This window comes from Nomascus leucogenys, chromosome 20, assembly GCF_006542625.1.
Source record: "Nomascus leucogenys isolate Asia chromosome 20, Asia_NLE_v1, whole genome shotgun sequence".
In the NCBI taxonomy this organism is placed as follows: Eukaryota; Metazoa; Chordata; class Mammalia; order Primates; family Hylobatidae; genus Nomascus; species Nomascus leucogenys.
The window spans coordinates 39,342,362-39,363,970 of NC_044400.1; the positions used below are offsets into that span (position 1 = coordinate 39,342,362).

General features: G+C 37.7%; 1 protein-coding gene and 1 non-coding gene across 2 annotated transcripts in view; one reads left to right on the forward strand and one right to left on the reverse strand.

Annotated features, from left to right (window-relative positions):
• Window positions 1-21,609, reverse strand: part of GABRB1 (gamma-aminobutyric acid type A receptor beta1 subunit) — a 403,876-nt gene that overhangs the window by 126,922 nt on the left and 255,345 nt on the right. The window lies entirely within an intron of this gene.
• On the forward strand, window positions 1,312-1,415 carry LOC115831969. The gene has a single exon (XR_004027453.1). It is a non-coding gene; the product is annotated as a small nucleolar RNA U13 (small nucleolar RNA).

Sequence of the window (21,609 nt, forward strand, 5' to 3'; positions counted from 1 at the left end):
AGCATAAAGCCCTAAAAATGGCCATATTTAAAAGCTACAAAACAAAATTAGTTTTATTTTCTATTCATTTTTATAGTTCCAGTGTTAAATAGGCAAATTCTGGTGGGGCCAATATATCAACAAAACATTAGTTTTTTAAAAATAAGAAATACTATTTATTTCTATAACAAAGAAATTATAAATTAATATAATGAGATGTCATTTTCTAGCTGTCTGAGATTGGCCAAGATTGTCTGGTGACATTGGATTTTTGTGTCCCTTTGGGAAAATTAGGGGTCATACTCTTGGTGAGAAAAAAAAATGGATACATCCACCATGGTAAACATTTTGACAACATATTGATTCAGTGATCACTTCTTGACTTAGCCACTATACTTCTAGTTCCCTACTCGCTACACACAAGGAAACATAAGTAGAGGTGTTCCTCAAGCACTCCTTGTTAAAACAAAATGAGTAAACACCAAAATGGTCCAGCAAAGGTAAATGGATACACACCTCTAGTGTATATACAGTGGATTACTTTACAGCAGTTAAAATGAATAAGATAGGTCTACATGTATGAACATGGGTATGTCTTACATAGTGTTGTGTGGAAAACAAACAAAAAAAAAGAGATGTTTACAAAAACTACAGTTATTTAAAATTTTATAAGAATGAAACATTAGCATATATGCCTTATGGAATCACATATGTGTAGCAAATTTTTTAAAATGTACACATTGAAAGGATACACAGTAATTTTAGAATAATGGTTATCTTTGGGGAGGGAGAGGTAGGGGAAGGAAAAAAGATAGGATGGGATGAAGGTGGTATTGGATTAATCTAAAATTCCTCCTCCCATCCTTGGTTCCTTTCTTCCTTTTTGTCTCCCTCCTTTCCTTCCTCTTTTCCTCCCTCCCTTCTCCTCTCCCCTCCTCCTATCTCTACCCTGCACCTCCCATCTCCACTTCACACCTTCTATCTCTACCCCGCACCTTCTTCTCACTGTTTCCCTCCCTCCCACCTTAAATCTTACCCTTCCCCCTACCCCACCCCTCCCCTTCCCATCCCTCTTTTCTCTTTTCTCCGATTCCCTTCTTTTTTTTTTTTTCTTGTCAAATGTGTTATTTATTTTATTTTATTTTACTTTAAGTTCTGGGATACATGTGCAGAATGTGCAGGTTTGTTACATTCCATCTTTTGTCTATCTTTCCATCATTCTTTCTTTAAAGGAAGCTGAAGCAAATAGGGCAACATGTTGTTGTGTTTTTAACCTATCTGTTACTTTCCAATTTGATATCCTTAGACAAACAGATAAATCCTCAAATGAAGATCTTTTTGTAGTACATGAGCATGACGATTTAATTTTCACACACATGTGTAAGACATGCCTCTCTCAAACTTTGTTATGAGGTCAGCACATTACCTTTCTGATATTTAAAAAAAGAAAAATATCCCAAAATAACTCCACTTACACTCTTATTTTAAATGTTGGTTTGAACTGGGCATAGCCACCTTCCTGTCCCCAGTTCGAGTTACAAAAGGAAAAGTAAAGGAACACAAAGATTATCTCTCCATCACATTTACTCTATACCTAATTGGTATTTAATACTGGGTGATGATTACGATCTTTCAAAATGAGTTCCTTCAATGCAGAAATTCATCAACTTACATGGATCTTGGTGTTTTAAACTGACACATATTTCTCCACGTTTCTCATTATTGCAATTACGCGTTTATTTATTTGATTACTTGCTTCTTGTGTGACTTCCACCTGAATAGATGGTAAGTACCCCATAGGAAATGATCTCTTAATGAACCATTTACTAGGGCCCAGCTCAGTGTCTGACATAGAATTGATGTGTAAGGTAATGAAATTAATATGCAAATTAAGGAAACACTGAAATCGTTGCTTTTCTAAAGAAGAAAGAAGACAACCAGTGTGATGTCTTCATTAAACAATTATGCCACTGTTGCTTGAAAAATATATTCATGGTAAAGATCCATTTTCTTCATCCTGACTAAATTCTCATTAAAAATCATTTTGAGTCCATTGGTTAAATAAACAACTACAGATCATTGTCAGTTGGACAATTTCCAGGGCCATGAAACTACTAAAAGTATGCTTAAATTAGGCTAGATATTTTAGGACCTCTCAATTGTTAAATTTTAGACACCCTGTGGCTTGAGAGAGAGGCGGCCAAAACACTGGTATACACATCGAATAGTCTAAGCATAAACATGGGTTAAGGTCCTACCTCTTCTCTTGCTATTAAGAATACAAATAGATTAGGGCCTCGAAGTACAAAATGTTGGTTTCTTTTCAAGAAACAAAATGATTGTCCTTGCCAAAAGAATAAATGAATGAGGCCCTCAGTGATTAATCTATGTCCGAGTTTCCTCCCATGTTGAGTGGACCAGTGGCTGGACTTTTCTATGAGAAAAGGAAGTATTCACATGGTACAAGAGGATTTCTGTTTTTAACCATTAAAACATCATTTTTTTTTTTTTTTTTTTGAGACGGAGTCTCGCTCTGTCGCCCAGGCTGGAGTGCAGTGGTGCGATCTCGGCTCACTGCAAGCTCCGCCTCCCAGGTTCACGCCATTCTCCTGCCTCAGCCTCTCCGAGTAGCTGGGACTACAGGCACCCACCACCATGCCCGGCTAATTTTTTTGTATTTTTGGTAGAGACGGGGTTTCACCGTGGTCTCGATATCCTGACCTCGTGATCTGCCCGCCTCGGCCTCCCAAAGTGCTGGGATTACAAGCGTGAGCCACGGCGCCCGGCCTAAAACATCATTTTGATTAGTGTCATTAGAATGCTAACTTCATGAACAATTAAAAATTAATATTTTCTGGCAGATTTTAGTAGCTCCATATAAAATCCAGGGGAAGATAAATGAAGTCATATGGTTCTGATTCACTGCTAGTGTTACAACCCATTGTGAATTTGATCACAATCCAATTTGTACTTCAAATGTCATCTAAATTTGCACTTCAAATATCATCTAAATTTGCTTAATTTCCATTTGTAACATTGTAAACTGCAAAAATTATGTCAAAAGCAATTTCTTTAGAAAACAATCAACAGAGATAAGAGATAGCCTATGAAATGAAAGAATTTGCAAACCAAACATCTGACAATGAGTTAATATCCAAAATATCTAAGGAACTCATACAAATCAATAGTAAGAAAACAAGTAACCCAATTAAAAGATGGGCAAAGGATTTGAATGGATACTTCTCAAAAGGAGACATACAAATAACCAACATGTATATGAAAAAATTCTTCAATATCACTAATCATTAGAGGTGCAAATTGAAATCAAAATATTACCTCACATCTGTTAGAATGGTTGTTATCGAAAAGATGAAAGATAAATGTTGCTGAGTTGTGGGGAAAAGAGAAGCCTAGCACACTGTTGGTGAGAATGTGAATTAGTACAGCCATTAAGGAACCAGGATGGAAGTTCCTCAAAACATTAAAAATAGAACTACCATATGATCCTGCAATCCCTCTACTGGGTGTACAGTCAAAGGAAACAAAATCAGTCTGTTGAAGAGATATCTGTGTTCCCATGTTCATTGCAAGGATATGGAATCAAGTAAGTGTCCATTAACAGTTGAATGGATAAAGAAAGCATGGTGTACAGATACACAGTGAAATACTATTCAGTCTTAAAGAAGGAAGTCTTGTCATTTACAGTAGCATGAATAAACCTAGAGGGCATTATGTTAAGTGAAATAAGCCCGGCACAGAATGACCAATGCCACATGAATTCACTCATATGTGGAATCTAACAAGTTAAAGTCACAGAAGTAGAGAATAGAATGCTGGTTACCAGGGACTGGGTGGAGAAGGGGGATTAGAGAGATAATCAGTCACTCTAGTTAATAATAATGTATTCTTGAAAACTGCTAAAGGAGTAGATTTTTAAAAAATGATATGTGGGGTAATGCATATGTGAATTAGAACAATTTAGCCATTCTACAATGTACAGATATTTCAAAATAGCATGTTGTACATAATAAATATAAACAATTTTTGTCAATTAAAAATAAATGATAAAAAGGTAACTTTAAATAAATCTGATCATATATTTGTACCTTCAAGACAGAGTAAAAAAATGAAGAAAATAAAGCAATGTTTAGAGAAGCGTTAAAACTGAAACATGCATGGACATATAGAAAGATATTTCAAAAATAGTTTGTCACAAGAAGTAACTTGACATTATTTCCTATATAAGTTTTACATATTTTTTATTAGCATTATTAGAATGAGATATATATATATAGAGAGAGAGAGAGAAAGAGAGAGCACACCTTCAGCATTCACCTTAAACACTTAAAGTGTAATTTAAACTATCAACATTGTTCTTTATTAAAGGTTAATAATGCAAATATATTCATGTTTATTTGCATTTGTGTAGAAATACATCATTTATACTGCAAGAAGGCTGTGATTTCTAAAAATCAATTTCAAATAAATTACAAAATGCACAGAGGTTCTGTGCTTTTTTTAGAGTAGTCAAACTTTTTTTTTTTTTTTTTGAGACGGAGTCTTGCTCTGTCACCCAGGCTGGAGTGCAGTGGCGCAGTCTCGGCTCACTGCAAGCTCCGCCTCCCGGGTTCACGCCATTCTCCTGCCTCAGCCTCTCCGAGTAGCTGGGACTACAGGCGCCCGCCACCACGCCCGGCTAATTTTTTGTATTTTTAGTAGAGACGGGCTTTCACCGTGGTCTCGATCTCCTGACCTCGTGATCCGCCCGTCTCTGCCTCCCAAACTGCTGGGATTACAAGCGTGAGCCACCGTGCCCAGCCCAAACTTTTTAAAATAGTTTTAGTAACTAGAAATTCAGAGTAAATGAATGTGCATTTCTTCTCATCTTCCCTTTCCTACCACCACCTCTCAAACTAAAAACAACAAAACAAACCCCTAAATACACTGCATTCATAAAGAACATGTGAGCACATAGCACATACATTGTTAAAGTTAAAAAATGTACTTCTTAACAAGGGAGATGATACATAGAACTTTGCCTAGGTTACATTAAATATAGTTAATTTCTGTGACCATTACACTTCAGAATAATAAAAGTCATGATAAACATTTTCAGGTTTATGGTAACCTGAAATTGGAAACTGAATGTTGCAATTAACTCCAGTAATTAATTAATCTGAATGAAAGTCTCTTTTGGTACCTTGCCTATTTAAATGAATAAACAAATTGTGAAGTCCTGTTACACAAGAACTGCGTAAATTAGAGCTACATTTTAGTAGAGATCATTATTCTACTGAGTAAATTCAAAATCTTGTACCCTGAAAATCTTATTTTTAAACCTAATGGTTAATTAAGAAAATATTGTACAAGAAACACATAAAGCCTAATTTTGAATATTCCTTATGCATCATAATTTGGGTTTTTAAAACATGAGTCACAGCAAAGGATTCTTGAATTTTGTATATTTTAAAATATTTAAATGCAGTTTATTAAGTTAATATTTGTGAATCTTATATTAATTATTAGTAGTCTTACAGTAAATGATATATTCAGAAATATGCAGAACTTATAATATCACTTATGAAAATAGAAGGTTTTTCTAATAAAACTAAGTAAAAATAACATTCCTCTTTTGAGTCATTTCCTAAAATTTCACATTCAAATTTTCTAGAAATAAGTTGCTCCATTTTATAGATAAATGCTACATTTAATACGACAGCTAGAAATAGGAAAATGGAAGGAACAGTACTAAGCACTTTACATATATTATCTCTTTAAATCCTCACAGTATCTCCCCTGTACATTGGGAATTGTTGGATCAAAAGAGAAATCTTAGTATATCAGAGGAGGGAAACATATGACCATGAATTTTGTGCTATGTTTAATCTTGATCTTTGGCAAAGTACAGATCTGAATTTATAAGCACTCTACACTTCTTTATATTTGTAATTCAGAAAGGGCTTTACCTTTCATTCTGTAGGAAAAAAAATTGTGAAAGATTTTGAAATGAACAAAAAGATGACCAGATGTCTAGTAGTCAAAATTATCTCACCTTCACTGTCTATGAATTATTTTGGAACTCTCTACATTATTTAAAAATGATAGAAAAGTAACAAATTTCTACCTGTAGAATTGCAGTTGCAATTGATTATTGCCCTGTGGATATTGGCCAATTTTGCCAATTTGCATATATTTGTAAATGCTTTTCAGTATGCTATGTTTTTTCAGTATATTATGTCTTTTCAGCATGTCTAGTCCTTGGATTCTCCTTTGAATGAGCTGTAGCATCTTACTAAGTCTCTCATTAATTAACGGGTTAATTGAAGTCTTTTTTTTTTTTTTTGAGACAGAGTCTAGCTCAGTTGTCCAGGCTGGAGTGCAATGGTGTGATCATGACTCACTGCAGCCTCAACTTCCTGGGCTCAAGAGATCCCCTGACCTTAGCCTCCCAAGTAGCTGGGACTACAGGCACGCACCACCATGCCTGGCTAAATTTTTTATTGTAGAGATGGGGATCTCACTATGTTGCCCAGGCTGGTCTTGAACTCCTGGGTTCAAGCAATCTTCCTGCCTTGAACTACCAAAGTGTTGGAATTACAGGTGTGAGCCACCATGTCCAGTCTCATTAAAATCTCAATCCATTTTGTTTTATACTTTTACATAAATTTATCTTTTTAAACTGATTGCCCATGAACTGTTTCGTAGGTAATCTACTATAATATCCAATGGATTTATTTAACAGAGCCAGATAAAATATGTTGCCAGAGTAGTGTATCTTATTAGGATACTTAAGGTTGGTGTGTCTTTTCAGTTCCCAGAAATGAAACCTAAGAGGCAACAGAACCTAATTTTGCTGACTGAATTTCTCTATTTTTCTTCCCTCTACTGATTTTTGTATCCTTTTTTTGTTTCTAGTTTGCTTATAGCCACTAACTTATTCTCCACTGGTGACAGCAATGACTGAGAATTTGGTTTCATGATCTGATCATCTAGTGATTTATACAAATGGCTAACAGGTTATAGAGATAAGAGTTCCATACTCTTTGGGTGACAGATAACAGAGAGACTGGTTTGTTAACATATACATATATACATATATACATATGTACGTATATGTATATCTTCTTTATCCATTTTGAGCTTAAATCAATTAAGAATCTTGTATTCAATGGAATGGAAAGCTGTTTGATATTTGGACCATGAGTTTTTGGGTTTCAATGTTTACTATTAACCTGTGGCAAAAGTGTCTTTGTTCCTGTATCAAAATATCTCATGTACCCCATAAATATATACACCTACTATGTACCCACGAATATTAAAAATAAAGAATTTAAGAAGGTCTTTACCTCTCATTGTATGAGAGCATTGACAAATTACATTATAAAGACTCAATATAAAGGGGCTGTGTCTTGATTGATTTAGATAAATAAGTGCTAATATAAATAAAATATGCTAACATTAATACTACATAATATTTAAGATTATGAAAAATATAAATTTGTGTTTAAATAAACTGGATCATTATTCTGACAAACTTTATGTCAATAGTAATTATGTTTTGTGATATGTCAGCTTGAAGATAATTTTTACAATGTCCCTCTTAAAGCCTAGGACTGATATTGAACTTAATTAATGAATAATCATTGGCTATTTAGATAATTTCTAAGTAAGGTAGAATACTTAAACATTGATTACCAAGCATGCTTTTATATTTATGTACATTTGCTTCCTTTTATGCTGTGGAGCAGTTGTAGCTTTGGGGCATGTTAATGAATGTGTTTATTTTAGTCACTTTGAAAAGATGTTAAAGGAATACATAAGGTCATATAAATTTGTGTTATATGTTTTCATAAGTTCTGCTAGTCAGCTGAAATACTTACGTATAATGGACAATTTTCAATATTACACTCCCTAGTTTTCTTTGTGAAATACAAGTTCATTACTTTGCTTACAAGTTGTAATTAAAAGGATTGAGACTATTTTAGGAGCAATAGAAACAAAGAAATATAACTGTATGTGTGTGTCTTTATTATTCAAGAAATAAAAAAGGTTTATCCTAAAGCCATGGTTCTTAAAATTTTGATCTTGGATTCATTTACACTCTTACTTGACTATAAAACTGGCACCCATGACCTTATCTTAATTAAATGTTCAAATCTTTGATAATTTTTTGATTTTTCCATTTCTAAATCAGTTTATATCTATATCTATATATATATCTTTTGCATTTAAAACTATTTTTTTATTTTCCAAGAGTGCTCCTGAAAATCCTCAAGTAATTTTGTAAGGATTTCACATGAGAAGTTGTTAAGTAAGAAAATGTGCTTAGGGCCAGGCGCAGTGGCTCATGCCTGTAATCCCAGCACTTCGGGAGGCCGAGGTGGGTGGATCATCAGCAGTCAGGAGTATGAGACCAGCCTGACCAACATGGAGAAACCCCATTTCTACAAAAGTACAAGATTAGCCAGGCGTTATGGCACATGCCTGTAATCCCAGCTACTTGGGAGGCTGAGGCAGGAGAATCACTTGAACCCGGGAGGTGGAGGTTTTGGTGAGATGAGATCGCACCATTGCACTCCAGCCTGGGCAACAAGAGCAAAACTCCATTTCAAAAAACAAACAAACCAAGAAAAACAACAACAACAAAACTATGTGCTTACTCTGCCCCCAAATTTGTATAGGTAAAATGTTATTGATGTAAATATTGCAGAGTATTCGTGCTATGATTTAAATGTTTGTCCCCTCCAAAACTCATGTCGAAATTTAATTACCATTGTAACAATATTAGAAGGTTGGACTATTAAGAGGTGATTTGGCCATGAGGGCTCCACCCTCATGAATTGATGAACAACATTATCATGAGAGTGGGCTCATTATAAAAGAAGGATTTCAGCCCCCTCCCTCCCTCTCTCACTTCCTCTGTCTCTTACCCTTTCTTGTCCTTTCACCTTTACCTGTGGGATGACACAGCAAGAAGGCCCTTGCCACTTGCCAGGCCCTCCTCAATCTTGGATTTCCCAGCCTCCAGTGCCATGAGTCAATAAATTTCTGTTCACAATAAATTACCCAGTCTGCGATAGTCTCTTACAGCAGCCCCAAAGCAAACTAAGAGAGTAGGCTTTATGGGAAGTCCCTGGAAATTTCTCAATGCCTTTGCTTTCCATAAATTGTTTTAAGCTCAGGGGATGTACTGTTTAAAACTCTTTTCAAAATAGCTTTTCTAGCTTTTCTGTTTATTAGAGCCCTCAAGCGGCTTGCCTAAAGATATTAAGTAACAACAGTAAAGTATTTTCAATTATAATTTGTTATTATTTTTGTAAGTAAATTTTTTAAAGTAAACTTTTTAAAAGTATACTTGTCCATGTATTATTTCATTTTCACACTGCTGATAAAGACATACCCGAGACTGGGCAATTTACAAAAGAAAGAGGTTTATTGGACTTACAGTTCCACATGCTGGGGATGCCTCACAATCATGGTGGAAGGTGAAAGGCAAGTCTCATATGGTGGCAGACAAGAGAAGATAGCTTGTGCAGGAAAACTCCCTCTTGTAATGACCATCAGATCTCATAAGGCTTACTCACTACCACAAGAACAGCATGGAAAAGACCTGCCCCCATGATTCAATTACCTCCCACTGGGTCCTACCCATAACACTTGGGAATTCAAGATGAGATTTGGGTGGGGACAAAACCAAACCATATCATTCCACCCCTGGCCTCTCCCAAATCTCATGTCCTCACATTTCAAAACCAATCATGCCTTCCCAACAGTCCCCCAAAGTCTTAACTCATTTCAGCATTAACTCAAAAGTCCACAGTCTAAAGTCTCATCTGAGACAAGGCAAGTCCCTTTCACCTATGAGCCTGTAAAATCAAAAGCAAATTAGTTACTTCCTAGATACAGTGGGGGTACAGGCTTTGGATAAATACACCCATTCCAAATGGGAGATACTGGCCAAAACAAAGGGGCTACAGGGTCCATGCAAGTCTGAAATCCAGCAAGGCACTCAAATCTCACAGCTCCAAAATGATCTCCTTTGACTCCATGTCTCACATCCAGGTCATGCTGATGAAAGAGGTGGTTTCCCATGGTCTTCAGTGTCTCTTCCTCTGTGGCTTTGCTGGGTATAGCCCCCCACCTAGTTGCTTTCATGGGCTGGCATTGAGTGTCTTCAGCTTTTCCAGGCCCATGGTGCAAGCTGTTGGTGAATCTACCATTCTGGGACCTGGAGGACAGTGGCCCTCTTCTCACAGCTTCACTAGGTGGTGCCCCATACGGACTCTGTGTGGGTGGGGGGGCTCCAACCCCACATTTCCCTTTTGCACTGCCCTAGCAGAGGTTCTCCATGAGGGCCCCACCCCTGCAGCAAACTTCTGCCTGGACATCCAGGCATTTCCACACATCTTCTGAAATCTAGGCAGAGGTTCCCATACCTCAATTCTTGACCTCTGTGCACCCGCTGGCTCAACACCACATGGAAGCTGCCAAGGCCTGGGGCTTCCATCCTCTGGAGCAATAGCCTGAGCTGTGCCTTGCTCCATTTTAGTCATGGCTGGAGTGGCTGGGACACAGGGCACAAAGTCCCTAGACTACACACAGTGGGGGACCCTGGGCCCATCCCAGGAAACCATTTTCTCCTAGGCCTCCTAGCCCTTGATGGGAGGGGCTGCCATGAAGACCTCCGAAATGCCCTGGAGACATTTTCCCCATTGTCTTGGGAATTAACACTGGGCTCCTCATTACTTATGTAAATTTCTGCAGCCAGCTTGAATTTCTCCTCAGAAAATGGGTTTTGCTTTCCTATCACGTGGTCAGGCTGCAAATTTTCTAAACTTTTATGCTCTGCTCCCCTTATGAAACTGAATGCCTTTACCAGAACCCAAGTCACCTTTAGAATGCTTTGCTGCTTAGAGATTTCTTCCACCAGATACCCTAAATCATCTCGCTCGAGTTCAAAGTTCCACAGATCTCTAGGGCAGGGGCAAAATACCTCCAGTATCTTTGCTAAAACATAACAAGAGTCACCTTTTATCCAGTTCCCAAAAAGTACCTCTTCTCCTTCTGAGACCACCTCGGTCTGCACCTTATTGTCCATGTTGCTATCAGGCTTTTGGTCAAAGCTATTCAACAAGTCTCTAGGAAATTCCAAACTTTCCTACATTTTTCTGTCTTCTGAGCCCTCCAAACTGTCCCAATTCCTGCCTGTTACCTGGTTGCAAAGTCAGTTCCACATTTTCGAGTGTCTCTTAGCAACGCCCCACTCTACTGGTACCAATTACTGTATTAGTCTGTTTTTATGCTGCTGATTAAGGCATACTAATGTTGGACTTAAATTTCCACTTGGTGGAGGAGGCCTCACAATCATGGTGGAAAGTGAAAGTCATGCCTCATGTGTTGGCAGACAAGAGAAGGGAGCTTGTGCAGGAAAACTCCCTCTTATAATAACCATCAGATCTCAGGAGACTTACTGTCATGAGAACAGCAATGGAAAGACCTGCCCCCGTGATTCAATTACCTCCCACTGGGTCCCTTCCACAACACTTGGGAATTCAAGATGAGATCTGGGTGGAGACATAGCCAAACTGTATCAGTCCACAACTGCATTTCATTAATTTGAATCTAACTAATCTAGACAGTAAGTTTCCATCCTATCCCCACATATGCTATAGAAATCTACTTCTAGGCAAAATTGTGAAGTAGCATTTGCTGTGAATTGTGAAGAGTCAGCATTTCTCACTGCTTTTGCGGATCCTGTACCTCATTTATTAGCTTTTCTTACTTTCGGCACAACTTAGAAGTGCCCTGAATCACATTCTCCAAAAGTTCCCAATATTCTTTGCCATGTTATTTCTACTTCTGGGTAATGAAATGCCATAACATAGTTTAATGTAATAGTTATAAAAGTCCAAGGCTAAAAATGGTTAAGACACTAATGAAGTTAGGTTTTCAGGTAGTTTATATCTTGTTATGATTTAATTTATCATCTCAGGCTATACATACGGGGAGGTAAGGCCAATAAAGCATCTTATATCATACATGGATTTCCATCACTCATCCAGTACGCCCCTATAATTTTGGCAGTTAAATCAGCTAATTGGAAGACCATGCTCCTTCCAATACTATTTTAGTGTGTGACCAGTTTGCCATGGTGGGCACAAATCAAATCAAATACCAAATAGAAAAAGAAATTCTGTGTGGTGGAGTTAGACTAATTTTCCCAGAATCCAGGCTGAAGGTTGAGGACAAATGGTGTAGGTTCACATCATTTGGTTTGTTGTATTCTATGAAAAATCTTCGGCCAGGCGCGGTGGCTCACGCTTGTAATCCCAGCACTTTGGGAGGCCGAGGCGGGCGGATCATGAGGTCAGGAGATTGAGCACGGTGAAACCCCGTCTCTACTAAAAATACAAAAAAAAAGAATTAGCCGGGCGTGGTGGTGGGCGCCTGTAGTCCCAGCTACTCGGAGAGGCTGAGGCAGGAGAATGGCGTGAACCCAGGAGGCGGAGCTTGCGGTGAGCTGAGATCGCGCCACTGCACTCCAGCCTGGGCGACAGAGCGAGACTCCGTCTCAAAAAAAAAAAAAAAAAAAAGAAAAGAAAAAAAGAAAAATCTTCCCCACCCCTAATAACAATTTTGATTTGTAATTACTACTATTTCAGGTTTGACTGCAACTATGATGTAATGAGACTGCCGTGTCAGTTGGATCTGATTTCAAAGAGACAATGCATTTTTTCCTTTCTGAGTGAGTTCATTTAAAATAATAGGTTCAAAATGGAAACAAAAACTGGCAGAAATAAAGGCTCTTGAAAACGTGGCATTCCTTTAGTTTTCACTCAGACAGCATGGGGAATTGAAAGGGTCTCTGTGGACTGGTGGTCTCTGTTTCACATCATCACAGATAATAATGGATCCTCAGGGAAGAGTCAAAACATTCCTCTGTTGCTGATGCGCATGTCTCCCTGGCTCAAAGCAAAAAACAAACTCAGGCCAAAAAAAAAGAGAGGCTTGTGCTGATTTCTTCACTTGTTCACTCATATATATTGATCATCTTTACAATAAGGTACTATGCTAGTAAATATATTTTAAAAATATAAGATGTACATAAGATGTATATACTATTAGAAGTATAGGATATGGATGTAATCTTTGTGGTTAAGAATGTGAACTCCGGGTAGACTGCTTCTCTCCATAGCCAGGCTCCATCAGCTGTTGAATTTGGGCAAGTTACCTGACTTCTCTGGACTCAGTTTCCTCTTTTCTCAGTTGTGATAATTTTAGTAATTAAGTAAAATAACACCTACAAAGCATTTAAAAATTGCCTTGAAAGGCTAGGATTCAATAAACGTTTGCTATGATGATGATGATGATTAAATGACTTACCACAAGGTGCCTCCAAATCACTAAACATCCCAGTCATAGACTTAATTCATTACAGGAGCTGCTAGACCTTAGGAAAACATCATTAAGAGAGAAGCCCTGGCTGGGCATGGTGGCTCACACCTGTAATCCTAGCATTTTGGGAGGCTGAGGTGGGCAGATCATGAGGTCAGGAAATCAAGACCACCCTGGCTAATGCGGTGAAACCCCGTCTCTACTAAAAATACAAAAAATTAGCCAGGTGTGGTGGCAGGTGCCTGTAGTCCCAGCAACTTGGGAGGCTGAGGCAGGAGAATCACTTGAACCCAGGAGGCGGAGGTTGCAGTGAGCCAAGATCACGCCACTGCACTCCAGCCTGGGCGATAGAGTGAGACTCTGTCTTTAATGATAATAACAATAATCATAATAAGCCCTGTTCTCAAGGTGCTAACAATCTTGTGGGGGGTGCAGACATCACTGTTCTGTGATTAGTGCTACACTAGACAAGTATATGCTGATTTATTTCCCAACTACTGCTGCATAACAAATTACTCCAAAAATTAGTAGCTTAAAACAACAAACGCGTTATTTCACAGATTTTGTGAGCCAACAAACTGGGCTTGATGTAGTTTAGCGCCTCTGCTTCAAGCCCTTTCCCAAGGTTGTAGTCAAGTTGCTGGCTGGGACTGTGGTCATATCTGAAAGCTCACTGAGTGATGATTCATACTCAAGCTCTTTCACAAGGTCGTTGGTAGGGTTAAGTTCCTCACAGGCTGTTGGACTGAGAACCTCAGTATCTCGCTGGCAGTTGGAGACCTCTCTCCGTTTCTTGTCACAGAGGCATGTCCATAGGGAAACTCTCAACTGGCTTCCATTAGAGCAAGTGAAAAACAGCAAGAAATGGCCAGCTGGCTAGAAGTCAGGCTTTTTAAAACCTGATCGAGACATGGCATTGTATCACTTTTGCTACATTCCATCCATATGAAGTAAGTCCAAACAAACTCAAAGGAAGGGAATTACACATTGATGTGAATACCAGAAAGTGAGGATCATTGAAATCCATTTTAGATGCTGTCTAACACAAAGTACAGTGGTGAAACGAACAGCAGAGATAAAGACTTTAAAAGTAGACCAGCATGATCTGGGTTTTAAAGGATAAGTAATTATTCACTGGACAGGTATAGGGGAATGGCATTCTAGGTAGAGAGAATAAAACATTTGCAGGAACATGTGAAAAAAACCCTGATAGGATCAGGTGTCATAGAAGAAGTTATATTGATGCCTTAATAGCTTCTAGGTGTACTAACGTGCAAACTTCCCATAGCACCATAGAACAGAAAGGCTCATGGACAAAATTAAAATACTTGAATCATGTGATACAGTAAATCAAATTAAAACACAGAAGCAAAGGGAAAGATATGGGGAAAGCTACATTTATGATAGGGTGCAACAAGGTATAAGAACCTCAGCACCTGAAATCTGGGGTATGGAATGTTCATACATCTCTCTCTCTCTCTCTCTCTCTCTCTGTTTCTCTCACCTCAGACTTTCCCAATGATACTGTGATTATGAGGACCAGAATTGAGGTTCAAGAAACATAGCTCACAGAACATACTCTGGGCCAATGAGGTGTAGGGAAAGATGTAGTTTAAACACAGCTGTGTCTTGGCAACAAATCCCCCAGCCATGAGTTTTACTTGTATTTATCGGGAAGAGCACATGTGGGGTCAGAATTGGTCCTTTAGGGTGTTGCTAATGGGTGGCCATGTTTGGGGGCATCATAGTTATCAATTGATGATTAAGACTTTGATCTTTCTATCTGTAAGTAACATTCTTGTTTGTGCCATCGTATTTTTCTATTTAAGTTTTTCTTTGGCATGTCATGTGTTATTAATTTATTGTCTACATTGAGCACATCATATGAATTCTGCCTTTGTTTCACAAGGTACTTGCTTACTCATTATCCATACTTAATTCTCCTATGAATTTTACCTGTACCTCATAAGCTACAGGTTTACTTACTATCTAAGCTCAACATTTCTTATATGTTTTATACAGTTTTTTATTTTTTCTTGTCTTTTTAGCACAGTTGCATACAACATGCGCACATTACATTAGGGGACTTGAAGTGTTCTGGCATAGCAGGAGCACAGGGGGCTTGTCAAGGAAGGGCAGGAAATAAATGTAGAAAGGTAGAGAAGGCTTTGTATGGGAACATGGACTCTATCCTGCAGACAACAGAGAGTCACTGACGGGTGCAAGCAGAAATAGACCTGTATCAGAAATATCACAATATACTTATATAAAATATTAAAATACAAATAATGTATGATAAACTCCCAATGAATAGTTCAAATAAGACAATGCATGCACTTCAACCTACTCAAAGTGATGTCCCTCGTGTCATTTATACAGGCTTCAGGGAAGTTGTAACGCATTTATTAGTCTGTGGAGGAAGGAAATGTCTTTGGCTGAGAGTAAAAACCATTAAGGCAGAAAGACATTAATACATGAATCTGGTACTCAGCTCGTACTGGTATATCCAATAAGTCAAATAACAAGATTACCCATTTGCATACCATAGAAAAAGCTTTCATGGATTTAGTAATTTGGATTTTTGACTCTCTTCCAGTAATGATAAAAGTTTGATGTTAGTTGTTAATTTGTAATTTAGCTCAGGCACATATTTAAATCATATGTTTTGCAAATTAATTGGTGATTAAAACTGGTTAACTTACTTCCTCCCTTTTCCCTAGCAGCTGAATCTCAATGCAAAGTGCTGTTTCATTCATACATGAAAAACAATTTGGGTGGTGCATGAGTGAAAAATGGGTCTTCAAAAAGTCAAACAATTATTAACTATGTACTGGGCCTTTTATGATGTCATGCATCTCATTTAATACTTACAATCAAGCTAAAATGTAGATGCTATTTCAGAGAGGAAGAAACTGAGGATGAAAATGATCTATCAAACTGGCCAATGTCACATAGTTATGAAATGCTAGAGTAGGGATTTGAATGCATGCCATTTAATATTAGAGCCTGGCTCTTAACCACTCTAGGAACCAACTCCTGCTGTTGGTGCTGGCCCTGGAAGTAAAGAACAAGTGGGGAAGTCTAAAAAAGTAGTGGCTCATAGTTGGGAATGCTTTGGATAAACTAAAAGAGAAAAGTAGAATTTACCGGATACTATAAATAAGTTGTGAAACAATTCATTGTACGTTCTATATAAAAATGTAACAATTGACTTTAAAACCATTGAGTGAGTGCCAGGTCAGTAAAAAAGTGCTGTTTAAAAAGAAATAAAACTTTAGTTATAATTACATTGGGAAGCTATGCATAGTAAACATGAGCCTTTCATGAGAGCATGATTTAGAGGAAAACAAGCTTGTTTCCTATCCAAGAACTAACTGGGTACCATATGTCCTTTGTGAAAATCAAGGGTCTCCTACAGTAGTGAGCACAACACATCAGTCAGCTACAACTGTTATGCTGTATACATTTTCAATTTGTGCTCAACGTCATTCGTTTCTGTAATTTCAATTTTTTATCACTAGGCTTCCTTTATTTCAGAATCTAGGCTGAAATCTTCTCTGCAAATACTCCCATTGTATTGCAAACTATAAGAAGACATTCTTAGAAAGAGCATACCTACTTACACGTGATGACCTTAGAAATCCTTATTTCATGGGGTACCATCCTCCAAACTCTGTTGTTCACTCTAATGTGTTACTGTCTGAGACATCTTATGAAATGCTATTGTTTTTTATTTTTTGGTTATGCATTTTAAAAACTATCTCTTTTCTTCATTATAGGATTAAAGTTTTATTTTGCTTCTGAGAGCTGTCTGGTTTGAGAATACCTTTGTTTAATTATGAAACTGTTTGTTTTGTGCTTGCACAGTCCACTCTTTAGGGCTTTTATATTCAAAGAACTAATAAGAATCAAGAGGACACACCAATCATGGTTGCCCTTTAGCTTTGGTTGTAGGATCCTGACAAGAGAACACAGCTAAAAAGCTACTTTAGGATTACTTAACAAAAAGCAATATAACACTACTTGAAAAACTAACATAAATAATTCAGAATTATATGATGTAAACCCTATCAAGAGAAAAGAAAAAGTTTTCCTCTTGGAAGTAGGGAAATAAAATGGACATATTCTTGTCTACATAGTAGAGTGTTGAGAATAAGTATGAATTTTGGGGTTGAGTATTGTTGGAAATGACTAAGTGTGCAGACGAAAACATCACTAAATTGAAGTTTATAAAGAGATGCATTGAGAATAGTAGATGTTTCTCTCATGTTGGGCAATAGGGCCATCTTTACATGCTTGTCTAACTTGTAATAGAAGTGGGGCAGGCAGAACATTGCTGGTGAGGGTTCATGAGCTGTAAGTCTAACATGTAGACCTCTGCCAAAAGCCTGTCAATCTCGAGGGACAGAAAAAAGACAACCCCAGTCTCCTTGCTCTGAGCTGCCCTGATGGAAAATGGGACTTGCCTTTTTTTTTTTTTTTTTTTTTGAGACAGAGTCTCGCTCTGTCGCCCAGGCTGGAGTGCAGTGGCGCGGCCTCGGCTCACTGCAAGCTCCGCCTCCCAGGTTCCCACCATTCTCCTGCCTCAGCCTCCAGAGTAGCTGGGACTACAGGTGCCCGCCACCACGACTGGCTAATTGTTATGTGTTTTTAGTAGAGACGGGGTTTCACTGTGTTAGCCAGGATGGTCTCGATCTCCTGACCTTGTGATCCGCCCACCTCGGCCTCCCAAAGTGCTGCGGATTACAGGCGTGAGCCACTGTGCCCAGCCCCCGGGGCCTTGCCTTTGATTGGCTCAGTACTGTGAGAAGCTTGACAATCTATCTTTTGCATTTTGATCAAATACTGAGGGACAATATGGTACAACAGTCTAAGAGAGCTTCACCACAAATTCATGGTCATCAACCTTATTCAGGTTCTGAACCCAATTCTACATTTGTTTCAATTATCTTTGGTGAATTATTTCTCCATCTGAACTCAAGCAGCTATTCCAAATCTTTATTTTTCCTAAGTCCCCTAAAAAGTAGCCCCCAGAGGTCAGGTGCGGTGGCTCATGCCTGTAATCCCAGCACTCTGGGAGGCCGAGGCAGATGGATCACGAGTTTAGGAGATGGAGACCCTCCTGGCTAACATGGTGAAACCCCGTCTCTACTAAAAATACAAAAATTTAGCTGGCGTGGTGGTGGGCACCTGTAGTCTCGGCTACTTGGGAGGCTGTGGCAGGAGAATGGGGTGAACCCAGGAAGCGGAGCTTGCAGTGAGCCGAGATCATGTCGTTGCATTCCAGCCTGGGTGACAGACTGAGACTCTGTCTCCAAAAAAAAAAAAAAAAAAAAAAGTAGCCACCAGGTATGGAACATTGCCTAGAAGATGACCTCAAGAAGAACGAATCCTCGTTCCCTCATCTACAAATGCTTTTATACCCAAACTTAGTGTCTTACTTGAAACAGAATCCTCAATTGTTTTAATAATCCTATCCACCTCACCAATGCTAAGACCTTATCAATCAATTATCTATGCCATCTCTCACATCTACCTGTCCTTTTTTCATAGTTTCTCCACTTTTGCCTCTAAACATGTTCAGGGTGTTACAATACAGACAGACATGTGAACAAATGAAAAACTCAAACCAAACAGTGATTACAAAACTCTTTCCTTAACCATACCTCCTGTTCTAGCTACAGCCTTCCCTCTCTCTCTTCCCTTCTTGAAAGGGCGATATGGTCCTCCCACAGCACATAGTTCAGCCCAATTACTGCACACAGCCTTCTATAATCAGAGGTCTCCATTGAGCATCATATTGTCAAGTACCATGGCCACCTTTCTATTCTTACCTTACTGAACATCTCTGAACCTTCCTTTGTTCTGTTTGCGACATCTTACTAGTTCCAACATTAATTAATGAATTAAGTAAAATCTTTCATATGTGCTTATTTTATATTGGCATGAGTTATGATTTTACTTTTAGAAATTTGATTCAATACACTGAAAAGATTTTTCTTCCTTTTGTAATCAGAAGTATGGGTAAGATTTGTAAAGAAAATCATTTCCTCACCATGTAATTTAATACGAGCATTAATAAATATCTCACCCTTTGACAATACTGAACTAGATTACTGTTTTTTTTTTTTTATGCTTAGTTGCTATTCCCAGTTACTTCAGGAAGTTAAGGGCTGGGGCTACTACAACTAGTTATATATGGTTGTGATCTTCAAGAGCAGATATCTGAAAAAAATGAGAAACAAGAAAACATCAGTTAAAAAGTATATATGTGCTAGCATGCATGTGGGGCTTATAAGCCCAGCCGGGTTGGTAGGGGTGGGAGAGGATTCTCAGAGAAGACTACAGGTGGAACAGAGAGAGATGTGTTTCAGGCATTGGTAGATGGGCTGTGAGAGAATTTATAAATGTGTTGTGCAAGGCTCTTAGAGCCACAAAAGAACATGTGTTTTAGAGAACTGGAATAGTGCAGTATGATTAAATATAGTTTTTTAAAAATTTTAACTGACAAATAATTGTGTATATTTGTAGGGTACAAGGTGATGTTTTGATTTATGCTTCTATTATAGAAAGAGTCAATCAATTAATTAGCATATCCATCATTTTAACAATTCATCATTTTTTAAATGATGAGAACATTAAATATTCTAGTGATAGTACATATTAAGTACTAATACATAATACATTATACTAACTGTGATCACCATGCATTACAATCACTAAAACTTATTCTCCCAGTTTAACTGAAACTTTGTATCCTTTGATCAACATTTTGTCTTTCTCCAACCCTTCATCTTTCTCTCCACTCAGCCACCTTTTTACTCTTTTTCTATGAGATTGATTTTTTAAAATCCACATATAAATGACATCATATAGTATTTGTTTTTCTGTGTTTGGATTACTTCACTTAACATAGACTTCTAGTTCCATCCATTTGTTACAAAAAACAGAATTTTTTAAAAGCTAAATAATATTCCATTGTGTATATATACCACCTTTTGTTTATCCATTCATACATTGATAAACACTTAGATTGCTTCCATATCTTGGCTATTGTGAATAATGTTAAAATAAACATAGAAGTGCAGATATCTCTTCAACATACTGATTTAAAGTCCTTTGGATATATATCCAGAAATGAGATTACTAGATTATATGAGAATTTTATTTGTAATTTTTTAAGGAACCCCCATACATTTTCCAAAATGATTGTACTAATTTACATTCATACCAACAGCGTACAAGGGTTTCCTTTTCTCCACATCCTTGCCAAAACATATTATCATTTGTCTTTTTTATAACAGCCATTCTAATAAGCATGAGGTCATATCTCATTGAAGTTTTAATTTGTATTTCCCTTATGACTAGGAATGCTGAGCATTTTTTAATATTTCTCTTGGCCAGTTGAATCTCTTCTTTTGAGAAATGTCTGTTCCCATCTTTTGTTCATTTCTTAATCAGATTATTTGTTTTTGCTACTGTGCTATTTGAGTTCTTTATATATTTTGGACATTAGCCCTTTGTCAGATAAATGGTTTGTAAATATTGTTTTCCCAGTCAATAGGTTGTCTCTTCACCCTGTTAATTGTTTACTTTGCTGTGCAGAAGCTGTTCAGGCTAGAAAGAAATGGAATGAAAATTCAAAAAGCTGAAAGAAAAAAAAATACCTGTCAACCAAAATACAATAACCAGTAATTCTGTTCTTCAAAAATAAAGGGAAGGCTGGGCATAGTGGCTCATGCCTGTAATCCAGCACTTCGGGAGGCTAAGGCAGAAGAATTTCTTGATCCCAGAAGTTTGAGACCAGCCTGACAATTTAGCAAGACTTATTTCTAAAAAAAAAAAAAAATTAGCCAGACATGGTGGCACACACTTGTAGTCTTAGCTTCTTAGGAGGCAGAGGTGGGAGGATCTCTTAAGCCCAAATGTTTGAGGTAACAGTGAACTGTGATCATGGCGCTGCACTCTAGCCTCGGTGACAGGGCAAGGCCCTGTCTCAAAAAGTTAAAATAAAATAAAACAGCGTTGAGGGACGGTGAGATAAAAACTTTCTCAGACAAACAGCTGAAATAATGCGTCACCATTGCACCTACCTGAAAGAAATGCTGAAAGGAACCCTTGAAGGTGAAAGAAAAGATTGCTAAGTAACAACATGATTTTATATATATATAAAAAATATATATATATAAAATCACTGGTAATAGTAAGTATATAGAGCATTCTTATAATGTAATA